General features: G+C 37.7%; 1 protein-coding gene across 6 annotated transcripts in view; it reads right to left on the bottom strand.

Moving 5' to 3' along the window:
- CCDC91 (coiled-coil domain containing 91) overlaps nucleotides 1-13,404 on the bottom strand; it is a 165,617-nt gene that overhangs the window by 90,286 nt on the left and 61,927 nt on the right. The window lies entirely within an intron of this gene.

Below are 13,404 nucleotides of genomic sequence, written 5' to 3'. Positions count from 1 at the left end.
ATCTTTCATGAAGAAATGCACATATCTTGACTCTTCAGATATTATATATATGCTCAATTCAAGTTGGTCCTAGTATTAAACTTATTTATCTTTATTTCTTAATTTTACTTTATTAGTCCCCAGATAATTCTAAATGGTTCTCTAATTTTTTTTTTTTAATTTTATTTGTTACTCTGACTTTTCTGGTTTCTTGGTGCACCTGTGGATGGCAGGACTTCCAAATCACTCTCTTAGTAAATGTTATTTACTGCTGATATTAATTAAAATGTTGAACTGGACTAGTATCAAATTCAGCTTCCTCAGAAGAGCACACCCTTCTCCTACTCATTACATAGCTCCTTTTTTATCTTTTTTTATTCTTAAGATTCCCAGGAAAGTGTTCTTGCATAAGACATCCTGAATATGTTTTTCAAATAAAGTTCTATTGTTTACTTTTTATTTTATTCACAGTATTATGTAAAAATATGTGGACAGGAACATTCTAATATTTTTGCCTTTACATAAAAATGCTTGCCTGTGGTTTGCTATCTGAGTCTGCAATGTGAACACCTCATTAGATTCTCATTAGCATTTCACACTTATCAATGAGCAGCACCACTTTTTCAAATCACCAATTAGAAAGAAGATGAAGAACTTTCCCTCTTCCCTCATTCTTTGCTTCAGGGATCTGTTCTTAAATGAACTAGTACAGCAGGTCATAGGTGCTTTAAATCACCTTGGAAAACTGGTGCAGAAAGCAGAAAGGCATTCATCACAAACCTTACCTTGCAGTGATTACAGGACAAAACCATTCACAACTTACACTACATATTTATTGCTTTTTGGATGGGATTCAAGTTGAAATTAATTAATACAATTCTATGATTCTATGATCTGTATGTTTCAAATAAGCAAAACCCAGCGTCTAACAAAGCACGTTCAATTTTATCATGAAAGGCCACATAACACCATTAAAAATAAATTAATTGGTCTGTAACTCTATATTTTATTAGAGACTTCTGCTCTGCCATTCAGTTCCTTTCTCCTGAAAGGGCCATCTTAGCAAAAAGTTTGAAATTATAGCTATACAAACTTCTTATCGTTGGCCCAAATATAATGAGACATTCAGATTCTCTTGAATAGAACTGGGTTTTTTTGTGAAGCCCTACAAGAACAACTGATATGAAGCAGGAGAATTGAAGATGGAAATATTTTGAAGTGTAAATAAACGACTAGATCAGAGAACAATGCACAACATCTGGGTACATTAGTTTAATCACATTGTGATGCATAGGTATCATTGACACCACAAACTAGCTAAACTCAGATGTTATATATATGTTAATAAAAAAAATTGCTGAGTCAGAAATATTTTTACAGTACAAAAACTACAGAACTGGTATAAGGGGGAAAAATGTGATCCAGTGTTTAACTCCAAAACTTCACAAATCATTAACAAATAAGTTCCCTGTGAAAAGTGAACGGGGGGGGGGGGGGGGGGGGGGGGGCGGGATAAGAAAAAAAAAGTAATTGCTACAGTAGCATATCCTGGATTCACAAATATGAAAAGAGAATTATACAGAAAGAGGAAGTTAATGGTCATTAATTATTCTAGCTGAAAAAACCCAAAACAACAAAACCAAAACAGAAGACAAAGCATTCCGTGTTGAGGAAAGTCTTTAAATGAGAAGAGTTAAAACAGTAAGATTTCCATCTAAGATCTGTCAGAACTACCTTGAACAATGAGACATAATGAATCAAGTGTGTTGACCAAGGAAGTAACATGTTTCATTCTGGTAAAAAGTACAGTGCCTCTCACTAGCATTACCAGGCAAATCAAGATACAAAGCAAAAAGTGCAGTTTGTCCGCTTACAATACATTTCTCAAGTTTTTCAGAATTGGTGACTTGTTCAAAGTCATATACTAAATGCGAATTGATAACACAAGTTGAAGCATCAACACCGTATAACTACCAACATGAAGATTTCATCCAACACATTTTAGAGTACTTACTTTCTTAGAATATTTCCTAAAGTAAAGGAAGAGAGTCATTAGTAAAGAACTAATAATAGTAAGGCATTGGTTTTGCTTGGGTCAGGACTAGCAATCAATTTCTACAACAGAAGTAGAAGAGAGAATGGAAGGGCATTATTACAAGCACACAGACGAAAAGTTTAAGGTCATATTGCAATGCTCCCTCCAAGTAAGGGCTTCATCCAGTCTGACGAACACTACACTGCCTTTTTTCTGTGCCTATTTGCAAGATTTTTCAGCTAAGACAGCAGGCCTGCAAGTTTATTTCTTTTAACTTGCAAGGGTAAATTTTAATTCTTTTGAGGATGGCCAGCCTTTTCTTCTGAAAGTCTGTAAAATACTGTTTCAAATTCTTATAGATACATCACTCAAATGCGTGCTTGGTCCTTGTAATATCTGATAAGGAGAAGACCCAAAGTCACTATAAGTAACACATTTTGGAAGTGTATGCATTGATTTACTGTCTAACAATGAAGATACATCAAAGCTCCTGAGTTTCATGATTTGGCTATGAACACAACAGAAACATTCCAAGAACAGCAGCATACTCATTTGATGAACAATGGTCATGTCAGTTCACAAATCCTCAATAAAATGTGTGCTTTCCATAGGAAAATGAGTTTAATGAATTGACATAACTACTCTTAAAATTATTACTCTGCTTGTAAGAAAGAAAAGGGAAGCTCTATGAAAAGTTCTGAATGGTGTAGACCTGAAATTAAAATGTAATATTCGGATTTCCTACCAAAGAGAGAAGAATTTTGTGGTTTTTGGCTCTTGTAGAATTCTCCTGCATGGTTTGCATGACTTTGGAGAGGTTTTTAAAGAACGCTGTTGTTTCCTTCCTTTATTTAATAAATGCTTTTAAGAAATGAATCAAACATGAGTTGAGAAGTTTGAAATTTAAGTAAAATCATCTTCAGAAGACTTTTACCCCCTCCCCTTCTGCCTTGTGATGGACAGAATCTCACATCAGAACACTGACAGTAATTAAACTTGGGAAGACAGAGGATTTTATTTTATTTTATTTTATTATAAAAATCTTGATGATCATTCCAGACAGCATGAGGCATTCTGTGTGGACACAGTATGAAAGTAGCAAGCAGGCAATTCATTGCTCAATGGTTATCAATGTTTCAATTTTTTCCATTTTGTGACTCTCATAGGAGGAAACATGTCATTGCAAACAATTTATGCATAAGAATACATGCTTTAATGCTACCAAATGTATGGGCCTTCAGAAATATATAAAATAAAACCTGAATGATAAGGATGAGAAAATGGGATCGAACTTTGAAAGTTTTCTTACAATCTAAAATCCAAGTGACTCCAGACTCTCCTTTTCTCTTGTTAAGTGCCTGTGAATCAAACCACTGTAGAGGCAGATGGATCCAAATGCCTGGTGAGCTTCCCAGAGGTGCAGTTCCCAAGGACACTGCTGGGCAGAGAAGCATTCTGAAGCAGCTGTGACAGCAGGAAAGGTTACTGACCACCAGCCATCCAGCTGCTTGTCACTGCCTGCCAATGCATTAGCACTTCTTTTAGATCTTTTAGCTGAATTGCTTCCTAAATCATTTCAGTCTAAGTGAGCCATTGTTAGCATAAACAGTTTAAACAGGGTTCTTTGTTAACATCCAACATTTTGACAGAAATGCAGGGCATGTGTTTTCACATACTGTGAAGTGCAAGGGTAACACATAGTACTCTGTTGAGAGGTAAGATCTGCAATAAGAGGATTTATGAGATCTGATGGGGGAAGAAGAGAGAGTAAAGACCTCAAACTTATTTTATTATATTCACTTACCCTTAAGTTGATATATTTTTCTGCTAACTTTTTAAAAGGCAGACTGTCTTGAATTGTTGGGGAAGAGCGTATGCCACCCACAGACTCTGCACAGATTCCCTACTAACCTTCCACTCTTGGCATGCCTGCACGTCACACATATTGCAAGAGCAGTAAGTGGAAGCATATACAAGAAGGGAAGAAAAAGGTACTCGCTGTCTCACTTTCTTCTCATCTAATTCAAAGCAACTGCAATTCTTCTCATTATCAAAAATGGATGCTCAGAAAAATTATTTTGTGTCAGTGCTCCTAACACATATCAAAAACAGCATTAAAAAGAGACTTGATACTGCAAATTAGGGCCAAACACAGCCACCTGAAAAGGAAGCAAATGGCTACATATCAAAGTACCTTTTGATAATAATCAGCCAACAACAGTAAACACCATAATAATTTCACAATCCCAGTTCTACAGTGGGCATAACTAACACCAAAAAAATCCAAAGTTTTGAAAATAACTGAAGAAATTAATTTATGTCATACCTATTGAATTTATGACATTTTCTCCAGAAGTATTTTTTTCCTCCACTGATTTTTCTCTTGTGATCAGAGCAAAAGAAATTTAATTTAATTCTTCCTCTTTTTTCATTAGGTTATCAATAATCACAATTTATAACATTAAAAAAGATCAGAGCAGTAATACACAGATAAAGCAAAAGCCAGTACTGCAAAGAAGCACTATGAGATCACATTTACATGGGGGAAAAAATGATAGAAGAAATAAAATCAATTCAGGAAAAGACCCAAAATTTTTGCCCACTTTCACAAATAATCAAATATGATCCATAAAATAAAATCCTATATTTTGGGGTCAACTGATAGTATGAGCTTTTTACATTACTTATTCATAAACCCTGTTTAAAAAAAAGCCAGTAAAAGCATACCAATAAAAGGGTAAGTTAAAACAAAGCACTCATGTTTTAACTGTAGAAATGTTTCTGTGATACCTGTTAAGGGCTGTATATTACTATACATGATGTGCAAGCCAGTTATCTGAGTTGATGCTGACTGCCTATGCTCTGTAAGGCTGTGGTATCTTCAGAATCAGCTGCAAGTCTGAGCCAACATCTTAGAAAGAGAGGTACTCTCTTCCCTCCTTATTTCTGTCCTAATGCAAAAAGGCAAACTGTAGTTCCCTGCAGGCAACTAAATTAGAAGATAAATTTCAAATCCATCTTACACAGTTTTGCTGTATACAATTAAATCATTAAGACTGTTCATATTAGACTCAATTCCTCCATTACATCAAGATTTTCCTCTCCACAAAAATTATCAGCTCTTTTTTTCTTTCAGAGCATCATTTTAAAAAATAGTAAGTAACATTTAGTATCATGATAATTCTGTTAAGAAATTGGTAACTTCTCAGTTGAAGATACAAGTTTCCTCCAACACACCCAAGTACAGAGGAAAAATAATACCACTGAATACAACAGAAAATAAATCACTGAAAAATCGAGTTAAACATGATGAGAATCAGTCCATAATGGCTAATTAATATACACACTAGAGTGTGCTATTGTATATAAGATTGGTCACTATTTCTGTTCATGTGAAATAAGAATGTGAGCTCTTCAGAACTAAGACACAGGATTGCCTCCAGGTCTATAGCAAATCAAATATTTTTACTTTTGTCATATCACCGACATTCTAGTGAAAGATACAGCTGAGAACCTAAAGATAAGGACAAACATTTTTGCCGGAAGGGAAGAAAGATTTCAGATTCCCCTATATAACCAAAAGAACATGCAGTATGCGCAACCTTAAGCTCACCACAGGAACCAAGAAGATACTAGCGTTTATTTTATACAAGTAAATATCATTGCTACCTGGACTACACAACAATAGAAGACTTTGAAGTGAGTAAATGAAGTGAGTTAGCGAACAAACTTTCATGAGCAACTTCCTAATATAGTGGTGAGGACATTTCCTGCTGAATTAGAACTGAGCTGAGCCAGAGCTGAGTGAGTGTGAACGGACCACTCTGCTGGGAGACATTAGAACTGATTAAATGTGAAAAATTCTGTAAAGGAAATAGTATGGAAGAGCCTGCACATGCCCAAAACTGAAGCATAATTATAGTTCCCATACCACGCGTAACTAAACTCTCCAAGTATTTGCAGTGTATAAGATGGATCTCTACCCTGTCACATTTAAGACATTAATATTGTGTTAAGAACAACTACAGTTTATATCTGCTCATTTATTCTACAGGATGTAAATACAGAGACTATCCACTGAGGAGGACATCAAACAAGAAAAACAAGAGCTAACTCACATGCAGAACAATCTGTTAATTAATACTAAGTGTTCTTATTATTAATATACATTTTGCTAGCAAAGCTGTATAATATGGTAAATAGCACAGTACATTTGGCTCAGGAAGCCTTCTCTGACTGCCTTCAGGTTTCTAAAACTTTATATAGATAGTTACTTCTTTGGGATAAAGCTACAACTGTGCCAGGGCATCTTATGCCACTGGTGCTTTCCTACTTCCCCACATAATCTAAATGATGGGACATAATAGCAAGAGAAAGCAAAGAAAGAGCAAACAGGAGAACAATCCCAGGGAAACTGACAAAAGAGAATGCTTCCATTAAACAACACAGTAAGCATGAAAGGAATTCTTATCTTCATTAGGACATTCTCATGTCTTATCTCAAGAGCATCAGTCTTCAGATTAAATTAAATTCCACTATTGTTCAAAGAACAACAAAATATTAACTCGGAAAGTGTTGCCAGCTGTCATCAATAGCTACTGATACTGAAGGTATAATACCCAACACGATTTTATATACTACATATATTTATAAATATACTTGTATTTATGTATTACTCTAGTATACTATATTACTATATATAAATACGTATGAAAAAACTACACAAGGAGAGTTTCCCTTCTTTCTCTAGATAGGAAACTGACCTGCAGATTGCAAAGGGACAAAAAAAGACTGCAGAAGATGAGGTTAACCCGATGAGTAGGAAGTCAAGCAAAACTGCCAGGAGGCCTGCATGGATGAACAAGGAGCTCCTGGCAAAACTCAAAAACAAACAGGAAGGTTGGAAGCAAGGACGTGTAACCTGGGAGGAATACAGACACATTGTCCGAGCATGCAGGGATGAGGTTAGGAAAGCCAAAACCCAGCTGGAATTGGATCTGGCAAGGGATGTCAAAGACAACAAGAAGGGCTTCTATAAGTAGAGATGACAAAAGGAATGCTAGGGAAAATGTGGGCCCACTGCTGAAGGAGATGGTGGACCTTGCCACACAGGACATGGAAAAGGCTGAGGTACTAAACACCTTTACTAGCCAGACCAGCCTTCAGGAATCCCAGAGACCAGGGGAAAGCCTGGAGCAAGGACAACTTACCCTTAGATCAGGTCAGGAAATGCTTAAGCAAACTGGACATAATTAAGTCCATGAGGCCTGATGGGATGCACCCGCAAGTGCTGAGGAAGCTGGCTGATGTCATTGCGAGGCCCCTCTCAATACTCTTAGACTGATCATGGCGACTGGGAGAAGTGCCTGAGGACTGGAGGTAAGAAAGTGTCACTCCTATCTTCAAAAAAGGCAGGAAGAAAGACTCAAGGAACTACAGGCTGGTCAGCCTCACCTCAATACCTGGGAAGGTGATGGAGCAGCTAATCCTGGAAACCATCTCCAGGCACAGGAAGGACAAGAAAGTCACCAGGAGTAGTCAGCATGATTTCACCAAGGGGAAGTCATGCTTGACCAACTTGATCACCTTCTGTGGTGAAATGACTGGCTTGGTAGACAAGGGGAGAGCAGTGGACATTGTCTACCTAAACTCCAGCAAGGCCTTTGCTGCTGTCTCCCTTAAGATTCTCATAGAGAAGCTGTTGACGTGTGGGCTTGGATAAGCAGAAAGTGAGGTGGATTGAAAACTGGCTGAACCGCCAGGCCCAGAAGGTGGCAATCAAAGGCATGAAGTCTATAGCTGGAGACCAGAAACTAGCAGCGTACCCCAGGGGTAAATGCTGGGTCTGATCCTGTTTAGTATCTTCATTAGTGATCTGGATGATGGGGCAGAGTGTACCCTCAGCAAGTTTGCAGATGACACAAAACTGGGAAGAGCGGCTGATATGCCAGAGGGTTGTGCTGCCATCCAGAGGAACTCGGCAGGCTGGAGAAAGGGCCTGGCAGGAACCTCGTGAAGTTCAACAAGGGGAAGTGCAAAGTCCTGCACCTGGGGAGGAACAACTCCATGCACCAGCGTATGCTAGGGGCCACCCATTTGGAAAGCAGCTGTGCAGAAAAGGACCTGAGGGGTCTCAGTGGACAAGAAATTGAACATGAGCCAGCAATGTGCCTTAACCACCCAGGTATCCTGGGCTGCGTTAGGCAAAGTATTGCCCCCAGGTCAAGGGAGGTGATCCTTCCCATCTACTCAGCACTAGTGAGGCCACGCCTTGAGTACTGTGTCAAGCTCTGGGCTCCCCAGTACAAAAAACTCATGGACATACTGGAGAGAGTCCAACAAAGGGTCACAAGGATGACGACGGGACTGGAGTATCTTTCACATGAGGAGAGACTGAAAGGGCTGGGACTGTTTAGCCTGGAGAAGAGAGGGCTCAGGAGGATCTTATCAATATATATAGATACCTGAAGGAAGGCTGCAAAGAGGACGGAGCCAGGCTCTCTTCAGTGGTGCAAATGACAGGACAAGAGGCAATAGGCACAAACTGAAACATGGGAGGCTCCATCTGAACATCAGGAAACACTTTTTTACTGTGAGGGTGATCAAGCACTGGCACAGCTTGCCCAGAGAGGTGGTGGAGTCTCCCTTCTTGGAGATAGTCAAAAGCTGTCTGGACACGGTCCTGGGCAACTAGCTTTAGGTAGCCCTGCTTGAGCAGCGGGGTTGGAGTAGATGATCTCCAGAGGTCCCTTCCAACCTCAACCATTTTGTGAATCACAATCATATTTATGAAGCCCTAATCTACTAGGTATTAGTCATGAGGATACTTATTTTTCCTCACAACTTTTCCACAGAAAGTACTAAAAATAACTTGCTACTGTATTACAAAGTAAACAACAGTGGAGTGCTGCATATTTATGGACCTATCACAGGTGAAGTCTTCCAAAGGACCCATTGCCTACAGTTCACTACGGCATATATGCTGTTTTCTAATACTTATTCTGGATACAACCTGTTATTCCTAGTTTCAAACATGTGAAGTTTCAAACCTCACAGTGAACAGTAATTAAAGCCATCATTTATGTTAACTATAATTGAACTCAAGATACCTTCTATGCCAAAAATTGGTAACATTTCCATCTGCAGCTTTGTTAACCTTTGAGAAGTCATCAACGCATGTTTTAGAAATACAACTAACTGAAATAATGCATATTGAATTTTCATAGAGTTGTACTATTCATAACACATAATGATGTTCATAGCACATTCCTAGGGGATAGCTTCAGTCTTTTCATGTATGTTCAAAAACCCAAGATGACTACAAAAAAAATTTGACAATCAGTCCAATAGCTTCAAAAGCACATAGGCAGAAATTCCACTTAAGCATGAATAAAAACTTTCTAAGATTTAATGCTAGAAGATATAAAGTAGCAACTCATGGCACCATTGTATGTAAAGACTCTAAGATTAACATATCTTTGAAATTTTTCCAATGTAATAAAAGGACAAATTGTTTTCTTCCTTCCTTGTTTTCACAGTATAGAAAATAAGTTGAAGTATAATGTAAACAATCCTATTTACTATGAAAATCAACAGAAAAAGAAGTTACATATTTATATTTAAATCTCCTTTTCATTTTCAGTATCTAAACTATTTTCTTTGGCTGCCTCTTGCTACAAAGCTCAGGAAGCAAACAAAAATACTTACCTCTTCTTCCAATCTTAAGTGCTTTTCCGATTTGTAAATACATTTTGGAACACTGAAAACATTCCAAATCAGACATGCTATCTGAAAACCAGCTGATCAACAGGTATTTTCCCATCAAAGTACAAGCAAAGTAGCTCAACACAAAGTGGTTGCCCTATTTATTCAGGGCTACAAATGCTTTTTGGTTTGTTCGTTTCCTGAAGACAATGAATGAAGGGTATGATGTGCAAGTTGAGCAAAAATGACAGAACTTGCAGGACAACCAGAGAGGCCAGAGAGACAAATAATCATCTTTTCATCAAGCTGTTGTATTTGTTCCATTAGAAAGTTGACAAGAATTTAGATCAGAAGATGAAATGAACAACAGTTTGGGAACCTGAGCATCAAATCAAGGAGTTTGGGATAATACAAATGCCAAGAAAAACAGGTACTGAAGAATATTATAGCAAAGCCTTATATAGACTTTCTCAGCTGAAGAACTGCAAGACAGATCTTGACCTTGTTGTTCAAGAGAGAAGAGGTTTATGAAATAAAAAACGAACACTTGTCAGTTAGACCATATTGCCCAACCCATAATGCAAACTGCATCTGCAACTTACTCCAACATTTTCCTTGCATCCAGAGAACTGCTATCAAATTGTAAAACTCTAGATTAAATTGTTGGTTATTTGTTTTACATACCTGACAAATTCAGAAATAATCTGAGCATGTAGGGGAACAAAAAAAACCAACCAATCCACCCACCCAAAGAGACACAAGTTACATCTTCACCAGAGACAACAAAAAAGTAAATCAAGAAAGCAGGACAACTAACTTCTCCCTTATTTTAAGATACAATAGTACTACTATGGTTTCTGACGGAAAGGGTTTGTTGCCTAACCTCAGAAAAATTCCAGCTAGAAGGAAGCATCTCCCACAGTTCAGAAAAAGGTATGCAAATCACAGATACACAGATTTTATAAGACAACCTTCTCACTTCTTGTTGTGTATCTTAGGGAACTAGTCATTCAGTTCCACATTCTGAATGACTGTATTTTGCTTACTGTAAAACCTCACACAGAACATAGATATGTTGCACAGTATTAGCTCCTATTCTAACAAGGCAGATGTATTTAAAAACACCAAAAATGTTATATTCCATACAACAGTGATTTAAGTTTACAGTAACTGATATTCTGATTAGTGTAACATTTCAAATACTGCATTAATCAGATTTTTGGTTCAGGCATTCCTGGCCCTGCCCTTAATTGCTAATGTCCTTTTGCTGGCAATGAGGTAGGCCAGATTGGAGTAAAATATTCCAGATAATTCAGGCTGGGGAATATCCCCTGGATTTGAGTTACGACCTTAGTGACTGGGGGGGAGCTATTTATTTTTCTCAGTTTATGACCAAAGTATTAAATCACAAAATCACACAATCATTCAGGTTGGAAGGGACCTCTGGAGGTCATCTAGTTGAACCTCCTGCTGAAAGCAAGATCAACACTGAATTCAGACCAGATTGTTTAGATTCTTGTCCAGTCAGACCTTGAAAACCTCCGAGGATGGAGATTTCACAACCTTGATGACTAAAACATCCCAATGCTTATCTTCATCACAAAAATTTTTTTTTTCCTTATACCAAGTTGCAACTTCCCATGTTTCAATTTATGACCATTTCCACTCGTCCTCCTGCTACGCATCGCTGCAGAGCCTGCCTAGCTCCGTTTTTCTGATAACCCTGTAGGTACTGGACATCCGCTGTTAGGTTCCCCCTAAGTCTTCTCTTCTCCAGGTTGAGGTCAAGATATACAACGTCCACTGCATTCCTCTCATCCACAGTCTAGGTGTTTCATCACAGAAGGCAATCAGGTTGGTCAGGCATGATTTATCTTTTGGTAAATCCATGTTGGCTATTCCAAATCACCTTCTTCATGTGCCCAGAAATGGCTGCCAAGAGCACTTGTGCTGTGATTTTCCCAAGGACCAAAAGGACCCAAAGGCTGGCAAGCCTGGATGCATACATCATCCTTCTTGTCTTTCTTCAATAACCAGAGACTTCCCTCAGTCTCTGAGTTGATACAGAACTCTCTCATAGTGACAGCCAGCTCTCTCATCACCTAGTCTCAAACCAGTCTACTCTCCTGAGTCCTCTCCTATGCTCTGTGGTCTGAAGCTGCTCATTTGTATAAATGACAACCTCACCTCTTCTTCTTCCCTGCCTTTTTAATGAGCTGATATCCATCATCCATACTAGAGATCCAGCCATAAAAAGTACCCCAACACATCGCTGTTATTTCAACAATGTCATAGTTCAGCCTCTGCACATGGAGCCCTAGCTCCTCCTGCTTGTTTCCCAGATTGCATGTATTTGTATATGCACATTTGACACGGGCCCCTGAAAATCGATTCAATTTTTGTGTTGCTTGATGAGTGGGAGTCTGGTTTTGGTTATTTCTTTTACCACTTCCCACCTCTGAGGCGACTAAACTCACACTTCTTAAAAATAAATAGATGTTAAACTCATACATGAGAGAAGAAAGATAGTCTTGCTTCCCTCCTTTGCAAGCAATACATAAGATAGACAAAAAGATATGACAGTATTTAGTTCCTAAGTCTGTGTTTAAGAACTTTGGCTTGGTTAGCAAAGATGATCACAACCTCCAGTTGCCTGTCATCAATGAAGTTCCAGCTGTACAGTATTTTTAATGGGAAAAAAAAAACCCCACACACAACAAGAACAAAAAAACAACCCATGAAAAAAAAAACCCACCACAAAAACCCCCTCATACTTCAGAGCCTAGATTCAGACCTAGACACCTAAAGAGCATTCCCTTGTGAAAACTGTAACATGCATTTATTTATTTATTAACTTGTGAGCTAATGAAAGGAGATAAAAGCCGAAGAAAAAAGGGATATCTCTATTTTACTTACTGTGAAACACTGATGTCATTGAACTAAAAGCAAAACTACTTACTCCAGAGGAGAAAAGTTAGATTTCTGGGGGGTGGGGTGGGTGGAAAATCTAATCAATCTATTAAAAGGATGATATATTCAATCTATTCTCTTTCTCTAAGCAAAGAAGTCTCTTAAATCACCAAAAATCAACAATTTTTTTTTTATTCAAGCCAGAGCACATCAGATGTAACATTCTGAAAAAAAGTCAGCAATGATTGATACCACATTAAGTTACTTATAGGTAACTAAAAGCTATTATCATGTTGGGTTTTAATTGGGTTTGGGATTTTTTTTTTTTTTTAAATTTAATTACAAATTGAAAAATGCAGACCTGCTAGATTTTAAAAACTACAGATCATTAAGCTATGTCATCTAATGCATTTTTAAAAAATGTTACTATTGTAGAAATTGACCACAAAAGGCAAATGGATTCATACAGATAAATATGCAAAATTCTAAATCTATAGTGAAAACAATAAAAATAGACATATATCTGTGCTTTTCAAAAGATACTCTCAGAGGAATAAAACTCAAGATTCTTGACAGTGATGTGGCTGTTTTATTTATTGTACACAGTCCATTTACTTCTCGATCTTGAGGATATCAAGACTTAAAAAAAGAAACTGAGAGAAAGATTCTTTGAGAAACAATACCATTTCTTTCGTAACAGGAGTCAGTCTTTTTGAAAGCAAAAGAGCAGAGCATTAATTGAAGGATGAAACATGAAGTTGGGGACAACGTTAGAA

Source organism: Aptenodytes patagonicus, chromosome 1 (assembly GCF_965638725.1).
Source record: "Aptenodytes patagonicus chromosome 1, bAptPat1.pri.cur, whole genome shotgun sequence".
NCBI lineage: Eukaryota > Metazoa > Chordata > Aves > Sphenisciformes > Spheniscidae > Aptenodytes > Aptenodytes patagonicus.
This window is presented reverse-complemented; position numbering and strand designations above follow the sequence as displayed.